Raw genomic sequence first — 23,907 nt, 5'->3', positions numbered from 1 at the left:
TGACTGTCCAATTTATTCTGACAGCAAGAACCAGAGGGAGGAAATTGACATTGGTGATTTTACTTAGGCCCTGACAACCTTAATTAATCTTTACTCCTTTCCCAGAAAGCAAGGGCCTGCTATGGCGGTGTGAGCTCAGGCGGAGTCCTCGAATGTGCTGACCACCCTTGGTGCGGACAAGGCCGCCGACTTGCGGAGCCCAGAAGGACCCAGCGTGGCTCCCAAACAGACCAGGAGCTCCTCCTGGGTCCCTCTAGCCGAGGCCAGCCTCTGCGTCCTCCTTAGCTCCTCCAAGGGAGGCAGAAAAAGCCAGAGAGCCTCTACCCACTTCTCAGAAGGTAAAACCGAGGCGTGGAGAGGGGCCTCGTCTTGCCGGAAGCCCCCTGTGAACCAGCCCCACAGACCTCTGGCAACCCAGAGGGCACCACGCCTCAACAGCAAGGTTGGCCATGTCCTGTCAGTGGCCTTCAGCGGACGCATCGAGGAGAGGGCAACCCAGGATCATTTGAAACCCTGGGCTTCTGGTGCCATCCCAGAGACCGCTGCATGAGAGTGTGCGAGTGCAGGCCAGTTCTGCCAGGCCATGAAGGCAGGGCTGAAGCTCCCCCGCCAGCATCCCCACCCCGACTGCCCCACTGGGAGCCCCCCACTCCATCCCTCGATCATGCAACAAAAGCTTCACTTTCAGGGCCCCCCGAATGGGGTTACGTGATTCTCTGACTTCTCAAACCAGCCCTGGGCACCGTCCTTCAGTGTGTGTCTTTGAGCCGGCAGAAGGTTCTGGACATTGGCCCAAGGATGGCAACAGCAACGACAACAACAGCCAGTCCATATTGAGTGTATCCGTGTGCTAAACCCCTTATTACCATGTAAGCCAGACAGTATTTGGGGTCCTTCATCACCTCTGTGAAGAGTGTACCATTATTAACCCTTTCCTCAGAAGTGGCCGCTGAGATTCGGTGAGGGTCGGTCAGTCCGCCAAGGTCCCCCAGCTGGTGTGGCAGAACTGGATCTCAAGGCCACTTCTGTCTGTCTTCCCAAGCTGACCGTCCTCCCACGCGGTCCCAGGGCAGGTGACACAAAGATGGCGACCCTCCCTGACCTCACCCGAGCCTCTCCAGTCACTTTGCTTCCCAGCTCCCTGCCCTTGGGCCTGGACTCTGTCAAGCACTGCGGAGGCTGGGCCCGCAGGGCCCTGCATACCTGTGGGCAATTAGGGAAGTCCCTTAGGGGTGGGTGACTCATCCCCCAGCTACGTGGGGGCGCTTCAGGGAGGCCAAGAGTGGGCCCCTCCTGCCTGTCCTCTCTAGTGGTACTCTCCAAAGCCCCACGGTTCCCAGGCTTGGCATGGTTCCAGGACAGGAACCACGGAGAGGAGAGAATTGGACATTGCACCGGCCCATGCTACCCACGCTCTTTCCCTATTGGGTCCCTTTACTGGTCTTATGAGCCACAGTGTCACCCCATCCCCCATAAAATGGGGACATTTGTGCCGTCCCCATGGGAAATGTCCGGAGGCTCCAACCACAGGACCATGCAGTGTGCTGTGTGCCCCACGTGTTCACGATAGCTTTGCTAACAAAAGTAGGTCATGTTTCCATCAATAGCCTTAACTAGAGAGGTTTCTGGATATAACAAGAACAAAAACAAACAAACAAAAAACTTTGGACGCAAAAGGCGCGCGTTTGCATTGGGCCGTGCCCCTCACGGTCTTGGTGTTTCTTAGGCTCCAGACTCAGTTTCTTCATCTGTAAAATGGGCTTAATAATCTCTGCCTTGCCGGATTGTTCTGATCCCATGAAATAAGAATATATGCAATCTGTTTCAATACAACAACATTCTTTAATGAGACAGGAGCAAGAAAGTCAAGTGGCTTGTCCCGGGTCACACAGCCGGCGAACTGGCTGAGTCAGAATTTGACCCCAGAGCCCAGGCTGCTCCAGCCTCTGGCGGGGAAGACGCCAGGGTGCCCGAGGTAGAAAGAAGTGGGAGCCCCCCGGGCCCCCTCCCGTCCCCCCCCTCTGCCTTCCCCGCCCGGGGCCGCCCGGGGCCCCAGCATCCAGTGAAGGGCGCCAGCACCAGCCCTGGCGCCACATGAAAGGTCCCAAGCTGCTCTGGGAGCCGGCTTCACACTCAGGGCCGCCTTCCCACAGAAACGTGTCAAAAAGTCAGTTTGATCCCCGTCTGCTCTGTGTGTTCCCACAGCCCTTCCCGCCCCCCCCCCCCCCCGCCCCTGAAGTCTGCGGCCTCCCAGTGGCTCCAGAGGCGGGGACATCATTCCAGCATTTTCCACGGATTCGTTTCCAGCAAATGGAGAGGCCTCACCTCCCCACCTCAGCCGGCTGCCGCGGTTGCGAGGGAAGGCCCGTCACAGGCCTCCCCTCTCCTTACCTTTCAGAGAGGTGACGGTCCAGTTTGGGAGGAGTTACAGCTTCGCTCCTGGTCTCACAGCATCATCTCCTGGGGCTACGGCTAGCTGACCCCTGGTGGAAGTCCGCTACCTAAATTCACCCCAGTAGCCGGGACCCAAGGGCGACTCTCCCCCCTGTCCAGTCGGAAGAATTGAGGGAAGAGAGTCTCTGGGAGCCACCGTGGGTATTTTCCACTGGGCAGATTCGCCCGGAGGGTGTGTTTACTTATGAAGATCCCGAGAACAATGCTTCCCGGTGGGGGAAATTGTTCTGGGCGGACCAGTGAGGCCTCAGGGCTTTCCACAGTGAACACAGCAAGGGTACCCAGAGGGAAAGAGGCAGAAGAAACAACCCCAGTTGCCACGCATTTGCTATGCTCACCTCCCTCCTTGCCTGCGTGGTCTTGTTCAGTCACTCTGCACCCATTTTACAGATGAGGAAGCTGAGGTTTGCCGCACCAACACAGGGGCCGTAGCTGCTAAACTCCCCGGGTTCCATGGAATCCAGTGTGACTGCAGCCCCCTGGGCTTGAACAATACACCGTGGTGTAAGGATCTGAACCCCACGCCCGGCTCAGACTCAGAGAATTTAACCAGTGCCCTCCACTGGCAACAGCCAGCGGGGCCACGGTGATGCATAGGCCAGTTCTCGCGTGAGCCAGTAGCTGCTTGCCAGTCCTTATGTGTTTCCCGCCCTTCCTACCTGTGCTCAGGGCCTGGAGAGAGAGGGACAGCCCGGAGGAAACCAGCTTCACTCAGGAGATGGGGAGGCCCTCCCAGTTCTGAGGGGTGTTGGCCATTAGCAACCTGGCCGGGGTCATCTTCCCCAGAACGTTCCATTTCTTCCAAGACGGCAAGGCCCTAGCAGCTGAGCACGGAGAGAGGCAGCGGGGCCAGAACCCCTCACGGACTCCTTCTCCAGGGGCCAAATGGGAGCCTCCGGGGGAGAAACGTTACTGAGGACCTGTTGGGTGTCGTCAACCCTTCCAGCAACCGGGAGTTTGTTCGTACCTCCTTTTTGAAGAGACTGGGCCTTGTTTCTTGCTCCAAATCACATAGTCATTAAATGGCAGCGTTGGGACCCGTACTCTGCAACGTCTGAGTAAAGTTCATGCTCTTGCCAACTCTCCAGGGCTTCCTAAGGGCAGGGCATGACATGGGGCCTCCCACCACCATGGGGGTGCTCGAGGACACTGCCCGTAAGCGTCCCGGCACCCCGTGAGACAGTAAATCCCCAGTTACAAAGTGCATCGACAACTAGTTGTAATTCTATTAAAACAACAATATTGGTACCTGTCACGGATTGGGTGCTTCCTATGTGCTAGGCAGTGTTTTAAGCAAGTTATATCGTAAACTAATCTATTATTGTCCCCACGTGAGAGATCAAGTGATTGAGGTTCGGAGAGTTCAAGCGACTTACCCAAGGTCACACAAGTGGAATTTGAGGAAGGACTAGGCAACGTGAGTGTTTGCTTTCTCGATCAGGGTGGCTGGGGCTCTCTCTGGACCTCACTGTCTCATTCATTTCCCCAACATTCATGGGAGTCTACTCTGTGTCCCCCAAGGGGAGCAAGAGGCACCTCAGCCCTCAAGGGCAGCTCTGGGTACTGGTGGCAGCCTGGGAATTGTCCCCTTACCTGCTCTTCCCTTTCTCGTGGTAATATAATTGTAACTAGACCCATGGCTTCACGTCCCAGACTCCTGTGCAACTCAGTCTGACCGTGTGGCTGTGTTCTGGCCAATAAGATGCAACCAAAGTACCAAGTGTGTTTCCAAGTCTTGCCCTTAAAATGCTGGGTCCGTGGATCCTGCCCTCTGCCCTCCCTCTGCCTGTTTGGTGGGGACGTGGCTGGAATTAGAGCAGTCACGTGAGAGCCACCTATTAAAGATGATGACGCTGCCCCATCAGCCTTGACTGCTATGTGAGAAAAGAATGCAATGGCAGGTACTTTAGGCCACTGTATTTGGGGGGCTCTCTGTTACAGCTGTTGACCATACCCTCACCAGTCCACTGCTGCGAGGGTCTCATTGTCTGCTCCTGCCCCCTCGTTGGTCATTCATTCAGTCCACAAACATTTGTTAAGCAACTGCCATGGGCCAGGCACCTTTGCAGCCCCTGGAGATACAGGAGTAGACAAGACCTACCAGAGAGAGAGCCCTGTGCTCATGGATCTGCATTCCAGTGGGGGAGGCGGGCAATAAACAAAACAAAACAACGACCAAATGGAGAGGATCCTTTCCACTGGTAATAACGACGGAAACAAAACACGCTAGGTTGGGGGGCGTGTCTGTGAATGGATGGGTCAGTGAGAGCCTCTCTGGAACACGGGCATCGAGCTGACACTTGGAAGTTCCAGAAGGAGCCAAGGAGGTGAAGGGGGAAGAAGGTTCCGGCAAATGAGCCTGTGGGTTTGAGGGGCCGAGAGAAGGGGAGTGCCTGGATGGGGACGAGGGTCAGGGAGAGGGGATGCGGTCCAGGGGAAGGCAGGGACCAGCTTTTATTACCCAGTGCCACGGCGAGGTGTTTGGGTTGTACCCAAGTGTGACGACAAGCGATGGAAGGTCTGGCCGAGAGGAGACGTGATCTGAGTTACATCTTACAGTGACTGTTTTGGCTGCTTCGTGGAGACTTGGTTTGAGGGTGGGAGGGTGGGGACAGTGGAAAGAGGGAGACCAGCAGTGAGCGCAGCTGGAAAGGAGGGAGACCTGTGGACTCAGGAGGGAGCACTAGAGGAGAGAGACGCACAGATACAGGACACGTTTGCAGATGGCATCTTGTGTTGTCCCCTCCCCCCCCCCCCCGCCCCAACCCCCCGAGGGTATTTGGAAAGGCAATCCTCAAGAAACGTATGAGAGGCAGAATTCAAACCCAAGGCTGTAGGCCTTGAAGTTCAAGGCTCATGTTTCCCAAATGCCAAGAATGTCCCCGTTAGAGATTCCTTTCCCTTAGGCTCACTCACTCTCTGCAGAGATGTGCAAAGGGCCAAACCCCTCAGTGTGCACCGAGACCATCAGAAATGTTCCCTGTAAAACTCCTTACTTCCACATCCACTTGTTTACCCAGAATGGTGTTCCCCGTGAACACTCCCAGTGGACACCAGGTGCCTTCACTGGTCAGAACAGCAGGACCAGCGGGAGCCCTGGCTAACAAAATGTGCAGGAAAGAAGGAAGGCGCACAGGCAAACTCAGGACCACGGGCCTGGCCTCTAGATAATTTACTCCAGGAGTAAATCAGCAGTCAACAGAAGGAAGAAGAAACTGAAAAGAACAGAGCCACACACTGAGCCCTTGTTCTGTGCAAAACATCACACATGTTGTTTCTTACTTAATCTCATCAACCCCATGATTGGATGCTACAATTATCCCCACCTAACAGATGAGCAGGAGCTGGTCCTCGTCTGGGCTTTGCACTTTCTCCTCAAGAGATGTCATTCCCCTGTGCTTAGACGCCCATGTGCTTGGGCGGGACCCCTGTGGCATCTCTTAAAGAACCTGTAGGGTTTTTTGCCACCAATGGCTTAAACAAAAGGAAACCAATGCCTTGTCTGTACTCATTCATTCACTCATTCATTCACGTGCCGATCGTTCCCAAGTACCTCCTGTGTTTCAGCTACTGTACTAGGCACTGGGGATCCAATGGTGAAAGCAAACAGATATGGACCCCGCCTTCTGGATCACGTTGTCCGGTGGGAGAGAGAGAAGTCCATGAAATTGTCACACACAGAAATGTAGAATGACTCCTGGGTCAGTGCTTCTGAGGGGAGGGTGAGTAAAGGGAAGGGTTGACTCAGCGCGGGATGGCTTCCCTGAGGAAGCAAAGACTGAGCTGACCGCGGAGGGCACAGTGATGAAAAACATCCAGGCCAGAGAAACAGCACATGCAACGAGGCTGGAGAGGCACAGGGGGCATGCAGGAATGGACAGACGGATGGCTAGCGGGGAGCAGGTGTGCTTCAGGAAGCAGTGGCAGAGGTGGGCAGAGGCCAGGCCATGCAGGGACTCCAGGTCACAAGGAGGGTTGCAGAGTTTATCCTCTGAGCAACAGGGAGTCGCTGAGGGGTTTAAACACAGTGGGGTGGCGCCATCCAGTTTTGGTTTCCAGATCATTCCGGCAGCCAGGCAGAGAACAGATCTGCGGTTCAAGACTGCGTAGGAGGAGGCCCGTGGGGAAAGGGCCTTGTCAGTAGCTGCCACTCTCCTGTGAGTAAACCCCTCACGCGTCCCTTGACTTCACGCAGAGTTAAGGACGTTTGAAAGATCCGGGAAGGTAACTAGTGAGGAACGGGATTGGACCCCAGGTGTCCTGCGTCCAGTCCAGGGCTCTCTGCCCTCTCTCTCGGGTGAATGGTGGCCCGCACGACGGGACCCTTGCAACAGAAAAGAGTTTTGACGCCACCCCCACTTTACTTGTGCTCATTCCTTATGCAAAGGGGTGACAGGACTTGGTAAAATGTCATGAGCCCTCGCTGGGCTGAAACCAAGTTGTTTTTTTCCCCTTGTTTTCCAAATTAATTCAACATTCCAAATGAATCCAGAGAGACTTCGTGGGAGCCCTTTCATGTGGATTGAAACTCATAAATTGCAATTTGCTGAGTTGCAGGAAGGCGGAGAATTGCGCCCCACCTCCTCCCACATGGCACCACCCTGTAGGGTCTGGAAGAGAGAGAAAAATTTGGGGACCGCTCTCGAGTAGCTGTGGGCTTCATGCATCAGACTTGGTGAAGGACAGTAGGGAGGGAAAACAGAATCTGGAAGCAGGGAGGATGGCCAGAGGTAGCTGCGGCTGATGCCTTGGGGGACAAAGCTAAGTGAACCCCAAGACAGCAGGACTGAGTTGCGGGGGAGCCCTTTAGGCTCAAGAAACTAAGAATACGGGGAGGACCTTTCCCAACGTGCTTCACCAAGGAGCTCTTTGAGAATGTGCCTTGGAGGAAAGGAGCCTTTCCAGCAAAGAAAAAGACTTCATGTCTGGATCTGAGGAGTTGCTCCTTATAGATGAACTCATTGTCACCAAGAAGGTATAGAGAAAGTACACAGAGAGCCAAGGACTCCATTTAAAGAGGAAACATGCTGAGGTCTGAGGGTTGGCTCCTATAGGTTTAGTATTGTAGTTATGGGTTAGCCCTCCCGCACACTCCCCGTGCAAGCTGGCTTGGGGGCAATGTGTGGCATGGACCCCAGATTAATCCAGAGCTAGTGTTCTATCCTTCGTGTCTATTCCTGAATCCGGAATGATTTGGAAGACCCTTCAGGCAAGCAACGTTATGGAGACAGAGGTGTTTGTACACTATGGGGTTGCCAGAGCATTGGCCATGATCTGAAGGAAGGAGCATGAAGGCCCGCCCTCGTGGGGGCTCTTCACTCATGGTGGCTATGAACAGCCCCATGAGTGCGTGGGGACAGGAACTCACACGCCTCTAGATCACTTTTTAGCCATCCTGATTATTTCCCCTATCCAACTGTTATGGACCACGTGTGTCCCCCATAGCTTATATGTTGAGGCTCTAACAGCCCCCCATGTGACTGTATTCAGTGATAGAGCCTTACAGAGGCAATTAAGACAAAATGAGGCCCAAGTGTGGGGCCTTAATCCAATATGAACCGTGCCCTTCTAAGAAGAAGAGACTCCTGAGATGTGTGCCCACAGAGAAAAGGCCATGGCGGGAAGATGGTCATCTGCAAGCTGAGGAGAGAGACCTCAGAGAAAACCAACCCTACCAGCACCTAGATCTTGGACCTCCAGCCTCCAGAACTCAGAAAATAAATTTCTGTTGTTTAAGCCACCCAGTCTCTGCTATTTTGTTATGACGGCAAAATACTGCCATAGATACACCGGGTCTGGCTCTCCAGATGTGAACCTCTCCTTCCTTCTGTCACCTATTCCTACAAAGAGTAGCAACCTTTGCTTACCCCCAAATACTTGGAGTGACTCCAAGTTTTCTAGCCTTCTCCCCTCCTGGGGACAAGCAGTCAAGGAATATTAAGAGCCCTCAGTCAGTCCAGTGAGTTGAAAATAGCCTTTCTGAGCAGAGGTGATATCCCAGATGTTCACGGTGATTCTGTATGAGAAATTGTCTTGGGAAGAATTTGTTTGAAGCTTTCGTGAAACCGCTGCTAAGAAATTTGCACTGAGAATCATCAGGAAATGCTAAAACTCGCATGTGCAAATCTGCAGTTTAATAGGATGTATACATCATCCCAAAGTATCTTACCTCAATCACTTACTAATTATAAGCAGAGAAGCAGTAACTTTATACTGGAGAAAACTGGCCGACACCCTCTTACTCAAGAGGATAAAGTCAACCTCCACAACAAGGAGATGCACAAGACATCATGTGCCTCCAGATATGATACACTGAGGAGGACACAACAGCATCGCTTTGGTGATATTCCTGTCAAACGTGCACAGCCCACACCTACACGCAAAAAAGCACCAGGCAAACCGAAATTGGAGAACATTCTACAAATAACTAACTGCTCTGGAAAAATGTCAATGACTGAGGCATTGTTCCAGATTCAATGAGACCAAAGAAACATTGCAACTAAATGTAATGTGTGAGTCTGGGTTGGAATCTGGATGAGGAATGATTTCTGCAATGCATTCTCAAAGGGTTTGGAAAACTAATAAGTGTACATTATAAAGACAGGCCGATAGGAGCACCCGGATGGCTCAGTCAGTTGAGCCTCTGACTTCGGCTCAGGTCGTGATCTCACAGTCTGAGTTTGAGCCCCGCGTCGGGCTCTGTGCTGACAGCTCGGAGCCTGGAGCCTGCTTCGGAGTCTGTGTCTCCCTCTCTCTCTGCCCCTCCCCACTCATGCTCTGTCTCTCTCTCTGTCAAAAATAAATAAAACATTAAAAAAATTAAAGAGAGGCTTAGAAAGGAAATGAGACAGATATTAACAAGGGTAGATGTGCATGAAGGGCATACAGGGGTTCTTTGTTCTATTTTTGCAACTTTTCTATAACTTTCTGATTATTTCAAAATAAAAAGTCTTACAAAAACTCACGCACTCTACAGTACTCTTCATAAAATGAGCCATGGGACAACTTTAATTTCCTTGGGATGTCAGACTTTTTCCTTAGCACAAAATGTCAGCACAATTCCTTCCAACGGATGATGAAAAGTGCATACCCCATCTCTTTCCATTTTCGCCTTGACTGCTAGGAAGCTCTCTTAGGATACGTGTAGGCATCAGCTTGGTCACAAACTGTAGGAATAGAAAGAACAGCAATAGCTTTAGAGCCAGACTTCCTGAAATTCACATTCTAGCCCTGCCAACTCAGTCGCTTTGTACGTGTTTGATCCAGAAAGGACTCGGTTGTGTTGCAGTAACAAATATCCCCGAGACTCAGGGGTTTGTGACAAGGTCCATCTCTCACTCAAGCTACATGCCCCCTGCAAGCTGGTGGGAGGCAGGCGGGGCTCCCACGATATCCTCCCTCCAGAACTAAGACTGTCAAGGGTCTCCAGCATCTGAAATGCCCCCGCTTGTCTGGGCAGTGGAAGGGGACACGGCACTCCCATTCACTGGCTAAAGCAAATACCTGGCCACAGGTTAATTCCAAAGGAAGAACAATCCTACCGTGTGCCATGGAAGTCAACCAAACACATTTGGTGAGCCACACGCATGACGAGGCACGATCCCCTTGGATGAGACTATATCCTGAGAGTCAGCTTCCTGCCTGCAGAAGGAGGGAGAATAATCGGACCCTACATCTCAGACAGGTGTGACGACTGAATGACAAAAAGCCAGAAAAAGCGCGCGGAGTAACCTGGGTCAGAAACATAACAGCTGCACATGATAGGAAACCATAGTCTTGCCCTCCTCCCCCCCACCCCGGTGTCCCGAAGGAGAAACACTACCCTCCTTGCAGATCTAGATGGATGGACGGACAGACAGACAGCCAGGTAGATAGATATCCCGCGATTACTTTTTAGGAAGAGTGAAAGCCAAGAAGACCACAGGGAGAGAGACAATTTGTCTCGTAGGTAACGAGTATAGACTCCAAGGATGTTTCCCTCTGGGCCCCACCGAGTTTCAAGATCAGTCTCCGAACAGGATTGCACTGACGAAAGTTTTTATTTATTCGTCCCCACAAAGTGCCAACGCCTGCGTGAAAGCCCTGCAGGGCTCCGACCCCATGAGAGCTACAGAGGCTTGGAGGAGGATGCTAAATGTGTGAATAAACTCGCCCACCAGAGGTGGCAAAGGGACAGAGTAGGTGGGAGGGGAGAGAGTTTGCACGAGCCCCTGGGGCTTACACGGAACGCTTGGGGCAGGGACGGGGAAACGGGATGACGCCCCCGCCTTGTCTGCAACTGAGGTTGGAGCCACGGAGCCAAAGGCATCTCATCCAGGCCAGGTTCTGAATGTGTTTTCCAGGTCCCCGAGGAAGTGCCATCCTTGGGCCCGGGCTCGGCTCCCCCCCGGAAGGCTATCCCAGCCGGTGGCACAAGCCCCTCCCCGTGGGGTGGGGGAGAACTTCAGCTTTTCTTTTCTGGCTTACCTCAATTGCCCAGTTTTTCTCCGGTTCATACGCAGCACTATTCCTCATCATTGAAAAAAGACAATTGGGGGCGGTGGAGGTGGGGGAGGGCTGGGTGGCTCGTGGGTTGAGCATCCAACTCTTGAGCTCAGGGTCATGAGTTCGGACCCTGCATCAGACACCCAGTGTGGGACCTACTTAAAAAAAAATTCTTTTTAACACTTCTGGAAGTTTTGGATTCCCTTTCACCAGTGTCTCACAAACTCCAGTCATGTAACCACATTGACAATTTCACCATGCATACTCTCTAATTAGAATTTAATTTGAATTCATCCCCCATGAAGCTTCTGATTTTTTTTTCAACTCATGTACCTCCTTTGGCCTCATTTTATGCAGTAATATTTCTGAAATAATAGGCTCACTGTGTGGATTACATTTTTTGACTAAATGTTGAAGTAAATAAGGATTAAAATTTTTTAAATCATCCCCAGTGGAGTGGGAACCAAGCATTAAAAAAAAAAAAAAAAAAAAAACAACAAACCACTGCTTGGGGGCGCCTGGTTGGCTCAGTGGGTTGAGCGTCCGACTTCGGCTCAGGTCATGATCTCACAGCTCATGGGTTCAAGCTCCGTGTCGAGCTCTGTGCTGACAGCTCAGAGCCTGGAGCCTGCTTTGAATTCTGGGTCTCCCTCTCTCTCTCTCTCTCTGCCCCTCCCCTCCTTGCGCTGTCTTTCTCTCAAAAATAAATGAACGTTAAAAAAAAATTAAAAATAATAAACACTGCTTGGGCCACATGTGAAGAGCGGACTGCTCTGGGGGAAAAGAACAGAAGAAGCCCTATAATAAGTGAGTTTTGCAGCCTTGGAAAAACTGGAGAACCTCTCCGGGCTTTGGTTTCCTCATCTGCAAAGTGACTGAACAGCAATCTGCAGCTTTTAAGGTGTGTAGGGCTGAAATGGGATGATGATGCACATAGAGCATCTATCGGGGGGCTGGCTGTTGTTTCTCTCTCTGGTTCACCCCACAAACATCAGTGAAGCCCTTGCGTTCAGTGCTGTGGAGACTTTGGAAATGAGTAAGACACAATCAAAACCATCCCGGGACTTGACGACCCGGTGTTCCTGTAGAAGCACACCTAGAACACGGAGCAGGAGAGTCTTAAATGTCTAGAGCAATGCAGGGAAAATGCAATCAGAGTTTGAAGGAGGGACAAAGCACCCCCACCCCCACCCCCACTGGGAGATCTGGGAAGGCTTCACGGAGGAGGTGCCATTCAAGCCGGGCACTGACCGATGGGCAAGGGGCGAGCATACACATCTTCAGAGCAGGCCTTCTAAGGGGAAAGGGAGAACTGAAGTGGGAACAGAGGTGGGAAAAGGGAGAGCACCCTTAGCCTCCGGACCCCCCTCCCACCTATAAACAGAAGCCTCCCTTCCTTCCCTGCCGTCTCTCCATATTGGCTAAGGGCTTCTGTTGACATGGGCCGCCAACGTTCTCTTGGGATCTTTTTTTTTTTTTTTTTAATTTTTTTTTCCAACGTTTTTATTTATTTTTGGGACAGAGAGAGACAGAGCATGAACGGGGGAGGGGCAGAGAGAGAGGGAGACACAGAATCGGAAACAGGCTCCAGGCTCCGAGCCATCAGCCCAGAGCCCGACGCGGGGCTCGAACTCCCGGACCGCGAGATCGTGACCTGGCTGAAGTCGGACGCTCAACCGACTGCGCCACCCAGGCGCCCCTCTCTTGGATCTTTAAATCACCTCGTGGATCCATCTACCCTGTCTTGCCTGTCATTTTCCCCTTCTGGTCATTCTCGGCCCCCTGGGGACCCCTGAATGCAGGAATCAGGACTGGGGACGGGTTCAGGAAGAAAGGCCTAGGAAAGGAGGGCTTGTGGAAACATGATCACCCCCTTCCTGTACCCGCCTGGGGGAGCAGAGATTAGGCTCTCCCTGTGAGGTCCTGGGGGCAGAAGTAGGATGCCTGAAGGGGATTCTGAGGCCCTGCTCTCTCACTGCGCTCTGTGCTGCCCTCTGGGGGTGGCCGTCTCCCCTCCCCTAAGGTAAGGAGGGCATTCAGGAGGGTTTTTGAGGGACTTCGCGCACCGGAGAGGAATCGGGGCGGCCAGTTTTGCCTTGAAGATTCTGGAAGAATCACTAAAAAAAGGCAACAGAAAATCGATGCCTGCCACCTGGTTTCCTGTGGTCTTTTTTTTTTTTTTTTTTTTTTTTAAGTCAACCTGTGGTCTTTTGTCAGCTTATCTCAGCTGCTTTTAGCATGGCAGCGACAGAAAGGGCTTCCGAGACTGTCTTCTCCAAAATCCTGGGGGTCTAGGGCACGGGTTTCTCATTTCCGTCCACAGACCCTGATGTGGAGCTGGGACCCTGGCGGACGCCGAGCACAGATCTGCTGAACTGCGGAGAGAACCGTGTTCTACGGGCAAGTGAGACCCAGCAGGGGCCAGTGGCCGGCCTCCGTCACACAGCTCGGGGGAGCCAGAAGTAGGACGGGCCCTGGGCTCAGCCCCCGGACCACTGCTCTGTCACCATCTCTCCGGCCTACTTTACCCCAGGCAGGGACCCCGTCTACACGTTTCTCACGTGTGAGGTCTGCAAAGAATAAATGTCAAGCTCAGAAGTGGAGCAAGGCCTGACTGGAGACAGCCTCTCTTCCTGGGTCCCGCAGAAGGTCGCCCAGGGCTAGGCTGGGCGGATGAAGGGACAGCCGTCGTGCCCCTGGTAGGAAACTTACCCGGGTCCCCAGCCTCAGACGGGAGGCACAAGGAAAAAGCCCCAAACAAAGAACACACATCAAATGCTGTGCACACGTGTTCCGAGGGGAGAAAATTCTTGGTATTTCATTAGTAGGGGCTGCAGCCAAGAAGCGAATTTTCAGTCACAGCGTCTTCTGAGGGTCACAACGTCTGTCTTTTCGTTTTTGATCTAAAGAAGAAAAAAAAAAAAGAAAGAAAGGAAGAAAAGAAGGGAGAGGAAGAGGGGGGAAAGAAAGGAGAAAGCCTCCCCGCTGTAATTGAATTACTGAGCTGGCCTCTGGGGCTGGGGCTGGAATTCAAGAGGCCTTTGTGCAATGAGGGGGACCCTGGACAGCAGCAGGGATTTCAAAGGGGAAGAGGAAGAGCTGGGGCATCCGGGAAGCTAACAGGGGTGGGATGGGCCGTGGGGAGGGATGGGGGAGTCGCAGAAATGGAAAGCTCCAGGCCCTGCCCTGACCTAAGGCGGTTGCCCCTCACCAGAAACCCAGGCAGAGGGGGGGCGGCGGGAGGCAGTCCGCTCACCCAGAGGGCCGAGGCTTCCCCAGGGACCGTGCCCACCCCGGGATGAGGGGGGGAGGAATGAACACCCCCAGAGCACTTCCCGCCGGCCAGACGGGCAACATTGCCCCCGCTTGAGAACCACTGGCCTACGGGACAAGCCCAGACACTGGTGCCGCTCACGCTGCTGCCTTGTGTCCCATCTATCCACTCAACGTACCCACGCTCCAATCAAACCACATAGTCACGCACCCGAACGCCCCTTGCTCTGGGGTGCCTCAGTGCCTTTGCCTATTCTGTCCCCATGCCTGGAATGCCCTTCGGGCTCCCATGCAATTGTGGTTTGCCTGCAGCCTTCCCAGCCTTCGCTTCATTCCCCGCCCCTCCTCCCAGACCCATACCGTGTGATAGAACCCCTTCCATTCTGATCCCGTAACACCCAGAACATTCCTCCAGTGCACGGCTTCGCCGGCTGTCTCTCTTTGTGTCAGTCTGGATTCGTGGACTCTCAGCCCCCTGAGGGCAAGGAACGAGAATGTCACATGCCTGATACACAGTAGGTGCTTAACAAAGTATTTGCTGAACGAATACACGTAACGTGTTCTTTTCAAACTGCCTCGCCTAGTAATAAAAGCAGTAGATCGTAACTTGGGCAGCCCCTGTATGTATTCAGTGAATACTTCTCAGACACTTACTAGGTGAACAAGACAAACCCAGTCCCTGCCTGTACGGAGCTCGGACGCTAGTGGAGGTGGCCGTTACACAACTGATGAACTCCCTGATCCGTTAACGCACACTATCGATCGACTGACTGGGACAGAGGGTATTCATGACAGAGGCTTTGACAATGTCATAGAGGGCAGGGTGGCCATGTCCAGCATAGGGGCCCTAACGTACCTGGGAGTAGCCAAGGATGTCCTCCCTGAGGAAGTGACATTTAAGAGGGGACCTGAAGGGTGAGCGGACATTGACCGTATCGACAGAAGGAAGGGTGTTCCAGGCAGAGGGAACTGTGTGTGCCAAGGTCACGAAGCAGGAAGGAGCACGATCAAAAGACAAACCTAAAAAGCCAGTGTGGCAAAAGCATGGTGAGCATGGGGAGGAGGGCGTCCTCACCGGTAAAGCTTTGGCCATGACCGTAGGTGCAAGAAAGAGACCCGCGAAAGCTTTCTGCCCCAGCTGCTGAATGTGCTGTTGGTGGGCTCTCTCCTCCCCATATCTGCAGGCAGCGACCTCCCTGAACTTCTCCTGCCCCCCCTCCTCCCCCAACACGAAGCCACACAGAGTCTGATCCGCCAAGATCCAGCTGGCCTTGGGGAGAAGGAGCACATGATAGAGAATGGGAACGCTGGGCAGGTGACAAGCAAGGACGGGCGTTTTGGTGGCCAAAGGCTTTGCTCCTTGTTTAGACTTGGCCTGAAATGACCATGACTGAGGTGGTGAAGGGGAGGGTCCAGGAGGCGAGCCAGGTCGCCTTCTCCACTCAGAGGTAGGGAACTGGTCAACATGACTGTCACAGACCGGGCACCAGGCACCGAGACTTTACCTGTGTTGTGTAAGGAGTGACAGGGACGTTCTTTCCCCATTACATGGATGAGAAAACAGGGATGAGAGAAGAAGGGCCTTTGCCCACGTTCACACGGCCGACAGCGGCAGCTGTGGGAAATGAACTCAGGCCCGCGGGACTCCATGGCCTGAGCTCTCGACCACCGCAGCACGCGACTCTGGGGTGAGGCGGAGGCCCAGAGAAGAAAAGTAATGGCAACGGCTACCCTTTACCGGGTGCTCGCTATGTACTCCCGCCCATCCTCTGTGCGTCACAGCCCCCCAGGGAGATAAAGCCTATTGACGGGCCCCTTCTTAACACGAGAACACCCAGTTCAGAAAGCTAGCAAGGAGCAGAGCTAGGATATAAACTCCGGCAGCCTGACTCCAAAACCTGTTTTCTTAATCCTTACATACTAAGCTCCCTCAGAGAGAGCTGGGACTAAACCCTCCTCCTTTCCCTCTCATGCCCAGGATGAATTTACAGAAGCAGTGAAGCCTGTTCACCCCTGGTGACGATGGAGACTTCCACAAATAACCCAGAGAGGTGACGTACTTCCTGAAATTCATACTATAGTGTCGATGACTGCCCTGGAATCCTTCCCCCAGAGGAAGTTTTATCAGGTGTTATGAGGGGGGAAAAGGGAAGCATGAGGGTGCCTGGGGTGGGGAAGGGCAGAATTTGGAACAAACGCATTGGTTGGAAGCAGGTCTCAGGCCTCTCTGAGAGCTGGTTCTGGGGGGCAGGCTTCTGGGTGGGAGTGATATGAATCCTCCCAAGATTCTGGTGGCACCTTTAGAAGACAGTTTCCCGTGTCACCCATCCCTCCATCCGGCTCCTGCCCCATGCCAGCCCTGTTCAGGGTGCCAGGACCACAGCATCGAACAGAACACTGATATTCTAAGGCGGGGGGGGGGGGGGAGTGGGGCGGACCTAAGAAACAAACAAACAGGAAAGAGGTGTTAGGGACAGAGTAAGCGACCCGAGGATCAGAGTCAAGCCGACAGGCCCCCTCAGTCAGTCAGTGGCAGCTACCGTGGCTGGTGGGGCCTCTGGGGTCCCGGGCGCTGTGCCAGATGTGGGGGCACCCGACCAGCCGGACCTGTCTCTGCCCTCAAGGAGCTCAGGGTAGCCCGTGGTCCAGTGAGGCGGGCGACGTGTGTCCCTCATGGGCCCAGCGCTGCTCCCTAGAGAAACAACCCCAAAGCGCCTCACATGGGTCCCCGAAAGGCTCACTGTTGTGGCTATTTTAAGCCATCATCATCACTCGAAGTGACTAACACTGATTAAGGTTTTACGAGAAATGAGAAAATTCCTCCCCGGCCCCTCCACGGTGGTTCCAAACCACCTCAGAGCCACTTGATTAACTCACCCAGCCTGGAACCAGGCTTGTCTGGCACGACGTGGATTTATTTTTCCATTGGGTCGCGGCTCTGTGCTGGCTTCTGTCTAATAACCCGCCCGCCGGCCCGGCCACCACAGACTGGCCCGTCCCTGGGAGCCGGCTCCTTTCCCCACGCTGGGACGGCTGGGCCTTCGCAGCCGCAAGGAATGAGGGCCACCTGGCCGTGACGTGGGCACAGCTGGCCAGAGGTCCTCGCTCGTCAGGGACACGCGGTAGCAGCAGCCGGCATGCGCCCCACCCCCTTCCCGCCACCTTGTCCCCGTGGCACACGCTTCCTTCCAATTCCCCGCCCCCCGCCGCTCCCTCCAGCACACACGCACCTGCTTCGTGCACACGCTCACCGAGCCTCCTTGCACAGGGATCCGAGCACCTACTGGATGCCAGCCTGCAGGACGCTGGGGACCCGGCGAGGAATCGGACACAGGCCATCCAGTGGGGCTAAAGATCCAGTAACTGGGTTCCAGGGTAAAAGGACTTCGGTGGTAAAGCGAGATGTGAGCAATGTGCTTTGGCGTACATATGAGCGGTCGCTTCGTTCGGTGACGAGATCACGGAGGTCTCCGTGGAGGAGGCGGCTTTGAAACCAGGAGCGCTGCACTCTTAGCTGAGACCCCTGTGCTGCCTCAGATGTGGGAAAGGGGACCGGCGGGAACTCATCCCGTGCGTTTCTCCCCAACTCTGCTTCCAACCATGTCACGTGGGTAGCTTCAAGTCGGCCACGGTGACTGTATTTGCCCCACAGGAATTGTCAGTGTTACGAATCAGGGCTTTTTTTTTAAATTTTATTTATTCCAGAGAGCCGGCTGGGCAACAGGCCGCTTGCAGAGGAGAAGGCCCACGGGGGCGCCTGGCTGGCTGAGTCGGGGGAGCGTGCGACTCTTGATCTCAGGGTCATGAGTTTGAGCCCCACGTCGGGCCTGGAGCTTACTTAGGAAAAAAAGAAGCCATAGCCAAGGCATGAGTACCTGTGGTAATAAGCTGGAGCACAGAGCTCTGGAGACAGAATACAACGGAGGAGGAGGCTGAAAAGACCATGGAGAGGCAAAGCAAAGAAGCTTGAACTTGACCCCAAAGGCACAGGGGAGCCACAGAAAGTGGTTGAGCAGGGGCGGGTCTTGGTCAGACCGCTCTGAGGATGCATGAGGTGGGGTGGGCGGGGGGGAGACTGTTGAGACAGAAGACTGTTGGAAGGCATAACTGTTTCCCGAGGCATTAGGACTTCCGGAACTCGTCTCCCTGAGAGGGAAGGTAGCCAGCCCAGGGAGAAGCCCGTGGCATCACAGCAGATCCAGAAGGCCCTCAGACATCTCCTCTCGACCATGTGAAGCAAGCTCCTAAACTCCGGTGCCTTCTGGGGGAGACGGAGCCCAAAGTGCGGTGTCCCAAGCGTCACATCGTGGTTCTCACCGCCTCCCCCCGCCCGTCCCCCCTCCGTGCTGCCTGACCTAGGATAACAACCAGGGCCACCCTTTTCCATCCTTATAACCCCCAGAACACAGTAATGACTTTGATGATGGATGGACGGGAGGACAGACGGATGGACGGACAGATGGCTACAAGAAGGAAAAAAGAAATGAGAGAGCGGAGGCGTTCCCTGTCCCCGTGGAGCTCCTGGGAGGGGCAGGAGGTCCCAGGGGGCTCGAGAGCCTTGGCGAAGCCAGCAGATTAATGGCCGAGAGGTGAGTGGGGTGTGGGGGGGATGCAGGAAGAGTGACCTCGAGAGAACACAGTCTTCCAGGGGCCCAGGAGGAGCGGGTTTATGAGCCTGTGTCTCTTGTCGCGTCAGCTCGTAAACCTACGTGGTTTCCTCTTTGTCTTGAGGCCGGCGAAACCCAGGGAGGAGAATGTCCTTGTCATAACGTGGGGGCGTGTGGCTGCCGTTGTGGCGGGCAAGTGGGCTGGCACGGGGACGAGCCTGACGTGTCTTGGTTAACCACGAGGGTGTCTCCCCTTCGGATCAGTCTCCCTCGTCCGTGCCTCCTCCCCCCACACACACTGGGAAGGGTTCGAGGCTCCTCAGGCTCTTTGGCGGCGAGGGCAAACCCTCCTGACGTGTGAGCACTTAGCAAACCGCTTGACTTCTCTGGGACTCAGTTTCTCAGCTATGAAACGGAGAGAGTACATGACTCCCCTCCCTTCCCTTAGAAAGGAGTTCTGATCAGGTGGGACAAAAGAGGCCAGGGGACCCTACAAACTGTAAAGTGCGGCTTCCGTGGGGGGGTGGGGGGAGCGTATCAAGATAAACACCATTATTCTATCTCCTCCTGGACTCCCAAGGCTTCAGGGAGTGACAGAGAGGACTGAGGGAGAATGAGAGGGACAGAAAGGTGATCGGGGACCATCTGACCATGGCCACCAAAATCCCTGCTCTCCTCCCTGGGGCTCCCAGCCCTCTTTCAACAGCAGCGCAGGCAATGATTCAGTCACCGAAATCATCACAGACTTCGACTGCTGTCCAGCTAAAGCTCCATTTTCTTAACTCGAGCTCTTAAGGCCTGTGGTGATCAGCCACCATTGGCCTTGAGCCTTCCTACTCACCACCTCCCTTGACCTCAAAGCCAGTAAAACCACAGCCACCGTTGACTTTTTATGTGCCAGGCAAGATGTTTTCCAAACCTACCTCATTTAAACTCTCCTCCTTCCTCAACCTTGAGTAACTGCTTTTCTTTTCGTTTTTCTTTTTTTAAAGCGTATTTATTTAGTTTGAGTCGGGGGCAGAGAGAGATGGAGAGAGAGAATCCCAAGCAGGCTCTGCGCTGTCAGCTCAGAGCCTGACTCAGGGTTCGCTTTCACGAACCGTGAGATCACGACCTGAGCCGAAATCAAGAGTCGGACGCTTAACTCACTGAGCCACCCAGGCACCCCTTGACTGCTTTTCTTTTTGAGCCTTGGCTTAACTGTCCCCTTCCCAGAGATGCTACCTAACCGAGCCGAACTAAGTTCCGCGTGTCAGCCCTCCAGCAGCACCCTGTTCGTTTCTCACTTGGTCTGCGTCACAATCTGCTGTGCTGTTATGAGTTTCCTTGTGTCCTTGTGACCTTTCCCCAACTGGAACATAAGCTCCAGTGAGCTGTCTTGCTCGTGGCCCCGGGCCTGGCTCCCGGAGGAGCTCAACACTTGCTTGTTGATTGTGTGAGCGTCATCTCTTTGATATAAATGTTATTACCATCATTCCCATTTCTCAGATTATAAAAAGAACTGAGGCTCAAAGAACTCAGGCCCCTTGCCCAAGGTCACATGGCTAATAAGTAGCAGATCTACTAGATGACATCCTCTGCTGGTGGTTTGTTCTCCGGAGAGAACGGGGTGGCATTTCAAGTAGGGTGAGCTGGACTCTACCAGCACCAAGAACACAGTCTGAGGTCCTTCCAGTGGCCTCGAAGGCTCTGGCAGCCTCTCCCCTCTCTTTGCTCACCACTCTCTCCTTCTCACTCTGCTCCAGCCACACTGCCTCCTTGCTCTTCCTCAAATGCACCAAGCACACTTCTGTCTCAGGGCCTTTGCACCTGCTGTTCTTTCTCCCAGGAACGCTCGCCCAGACACCCACAGGGGTATAATCAGCTGTTAAGTTTATCAAAGGCCTCCCCAGACCATGTGTATAAAGCAGCAGCCTTTCTTTTGACACCCTTAAATCCTGCTTTATCTTCTTCATAGCACTTCTCAGCACCTGACAATTTACTATATATTTATTTGCTCATATTTATCCATAGGCCTATACTCCAAGAAGGCAGGGACTTTGTTTTTCCATTTTGTGCACTGCCAAATATTCGCTGTGCTGTGAGTGTTTAGCAAATATGAAATGAATGAATCAGTGAGTGAATGAGCAGACTCAGAAGCAGGTGGTCAAACAAGACCGAGTTCATGGAGGATGCAGGGAGAGGCTAGGAGACAGTGTGTGGGACAGACAAGAGTGGGGACAGTGTGTGGGACAAGAGGGCAGAGCTGTAGAAGCCAGCAGAATTGCAGCCAACAGAACGTGGGGGGGGGCAGAATCTATTGGCAATGCCTTCCTCTCCTCAGCCTGGCAGGTGCCTGGTGGGCAGGTGGTGGTAGGAGATTAAAAGGCTGGAGATGCAAAAACACCTCTGGGCCACCCCCTTCTGGGGAGTGCCCAGGCCCAGACGCTTGTGGCCACACTCTCAGTCTCAGCCAAACTCTAGAATGGCAGAGAACATCTTCCAGGGAGAGAGCAGAGGATGCCAGCCAATCAGAGGTTTGCAAACCAGACTCAGTATCTAAGAATCCGTGTGGGGTGTTAAAGTGCCTTAATCAAATAGCTGTTAAAACTCAGCTCTGTGAGGCCCTGAGTGGTATTCAGGTTGGACCGTTGACATGCATGGATACATTGAAGGTCATCAGAGCTGTCCCTCTGCCTATGTGCAAAACTCCACTAAGGAGCACTTAAGGAATAATTCTTGTGGTAGACACACCCTAAGATGACTGCTCCTACCTCGCCCATACCAAGTTCTGTCTTTTGTAATCCCCTCCCCTTGAGCGTAGGATAGAACCTGTGACTCGCTTCTAACCAATACAATGTGGCAATGGTGACGGGATGCCATTTTCATGGTTATGTTTCATTATAAAAGACCCCAGACTAGAAAGACACTCCCTTGCAAGCTGTGAAGATGTAAACTGCCATGTTGTTGTTGAGCAAAGACCATGAGGAGGGAACTATGGGTGGCCTCTAGAAGCTGCCAGCAGCTGCCAGCCTCCAGCCAACCAGAATATGGGGACTTCAGTCCTAAAACCACAAGAAGGTGAATTCTGCCAACATCCCGAGTGCACCTGCAAGTGGATCTTTCCCCGGTCGAGCTTCTGATAAGACTGCAGCCCCCACCAACACCTGGATTGAAGCCTGAGTAGAGGATTTGGCTAAGTTGTGCTCAGACTCCTGACTCACAGAAACTGAGGTGATAAATGCGTGTGTTGTTTTAAGTGTGTGGTCATTTGTTATGCAGCAATAGAAAACCAATAGAGTTCTTCTTTAAAAGGTGTCTAAGGAAGGCAACCCCACACATTGCCCTTCCGTTCCCACACCTCCACAGTATTGTAGCCTATACACAATTCCACAAGTACTCATTCCACTATGGGGCAAAAATCCCACTGGATTTTTACCTATAAATGTCCATGTCAAAAATTAAAAATTCAGATTTTACATGTAGGCAACTTTGATTTAATTCAAATAGATAGAGGATAGATACATAAATTGGTGATAGGTAGATAGATAATAGAAGATGGATAGATAGATAGATAGATAGATATTTAGATAGATGATAGATGATAGATAAGAGATAGATGATAGATAGATAGATAGATAGATAGATAGATAGATAGATAATAAGATGGATTAGATAGATAGATAGATAGATAGATAGTTCTTGTGGTAGACACACCCTGACACACCCTTACCTATAATAAAATAGATAATAGATGATAGACAGATAGATATTTAGATAGATGATAGATAAGAGATAGATGATAGACAGACAGATAGATAGATAGAGATAGATAGATAGATAATAAGATGGATTAGATAGATAGATAGATAGATAGATAGTTCTTGTGGTAGACACACCCTGACACACCCTTACCTATAATAAAATAGATAGATAATAGATGATAGACAGATAGATATTTAGATAGATGATAGATAGATGATAGATAAGAGATAGATGATAGATAGATAGATAGAGATAGATAGATAGATAATAAGATGGATTAGATAGATAGATAGATAGATAGATAGATAGATAGATAGATAAAGGGAAGTATGCTGGTATCTTTGGGGAAAGTTTTTCTTCCTCTGATAAGAGCCAGGTTTGCAAGAAGAAGGATTCTTGCATCCTTGGTTTTGAATGCATTCATGATGCAGATGAAGGAGAATCTGAGATTTTAAGTGGAGACCTTGGTTCATTGGCCACCCCAGGCTCCCTTGTATAACAAGGCTCCCTACAACAGAAGGGCTCCCTCCGCCATTTTGGATTAGGAGCCCAGCTCATGCCAAGGGGTGATGCCTCCGCCCACAGATTTATTTTTTCCAGCTGCAAGAGTTGCTCTGCTTAATAGCTTCCCATCCAGCTTCCCTCCGTGATTGAACTTGAGAGAGCGTGTTTGTTTAACACCCACAGTGTTCCAGCTCCCATAAAACATGGAAAGAACACAAGCCCTACTCTGGGGGATCTTGCTCGCTCCTGAAATTGAGCTGGACAATCATAATTTTGGCTTAGCCAAAAGAACCCAGATTTCTCTCTCCCCATCAAACACCATCCAAGGCCTCACATCTTTGGATCACCTTCCAGGCCCTCACCCTGGGCAGCTCTCCGGGGTGTGCTGGGTTTCGCTTCTCGGCTCCCATCTTCGGGCCTGCAGTTACAGGAGGGTAAAGCCCAGTGCCGGGCAGGGCCTCCTTGGGTGGCCCTACTCCTACTCCCTTTATGTTCTCCCCATTCCTGTAGCTTTTCCTCTCCTCCAACTTCCTTTCTCTTCCTCTCTTATCCTGCCTCTGGCTTTCTCTGATCTCTCTCTCTCTCTCTCTCTTTCTCCCTGCCTCTGTTTCTCATCACTTATTACCTCACCATCTCTCTGTGTGACCATCTTTCTCCATCTTTCTTTTTACATCTCTCTCTCTCTCTCTCATGTTCTCTCCTATGTCTCTGTCTCCCTCCTTTTCTGTCTCCCAAGGCTGCGTCCCCAGTCTCTGACTTTCGCGTGAGACCTCACCTTCCCGCAAGAGGTGGTCGTCCTCAATATCCACATTCCACTGATGGTTAAGTGAGGACTAGAACT

This window comes from Lynx rufus, unplaced genomic scaffold (assembly GCF_022079265.1).
Source record: "Lynx rufus isolate CCGP_SWC_20201006 ecotype Redwood Valley unplaced genomic scaffold, mLynRuf1.p SCAF_9, whole genome shotgun sequence".
NCBI classification, from domain to species: domain Eukaryota; kingdom Metazoa; phylum Chordata; class Mammalia; order Carnivora; family Felidae; genus Lynx; species Lynx rufus.
This window is presented reverse-complemented; position numbering follows the sequence as displayed.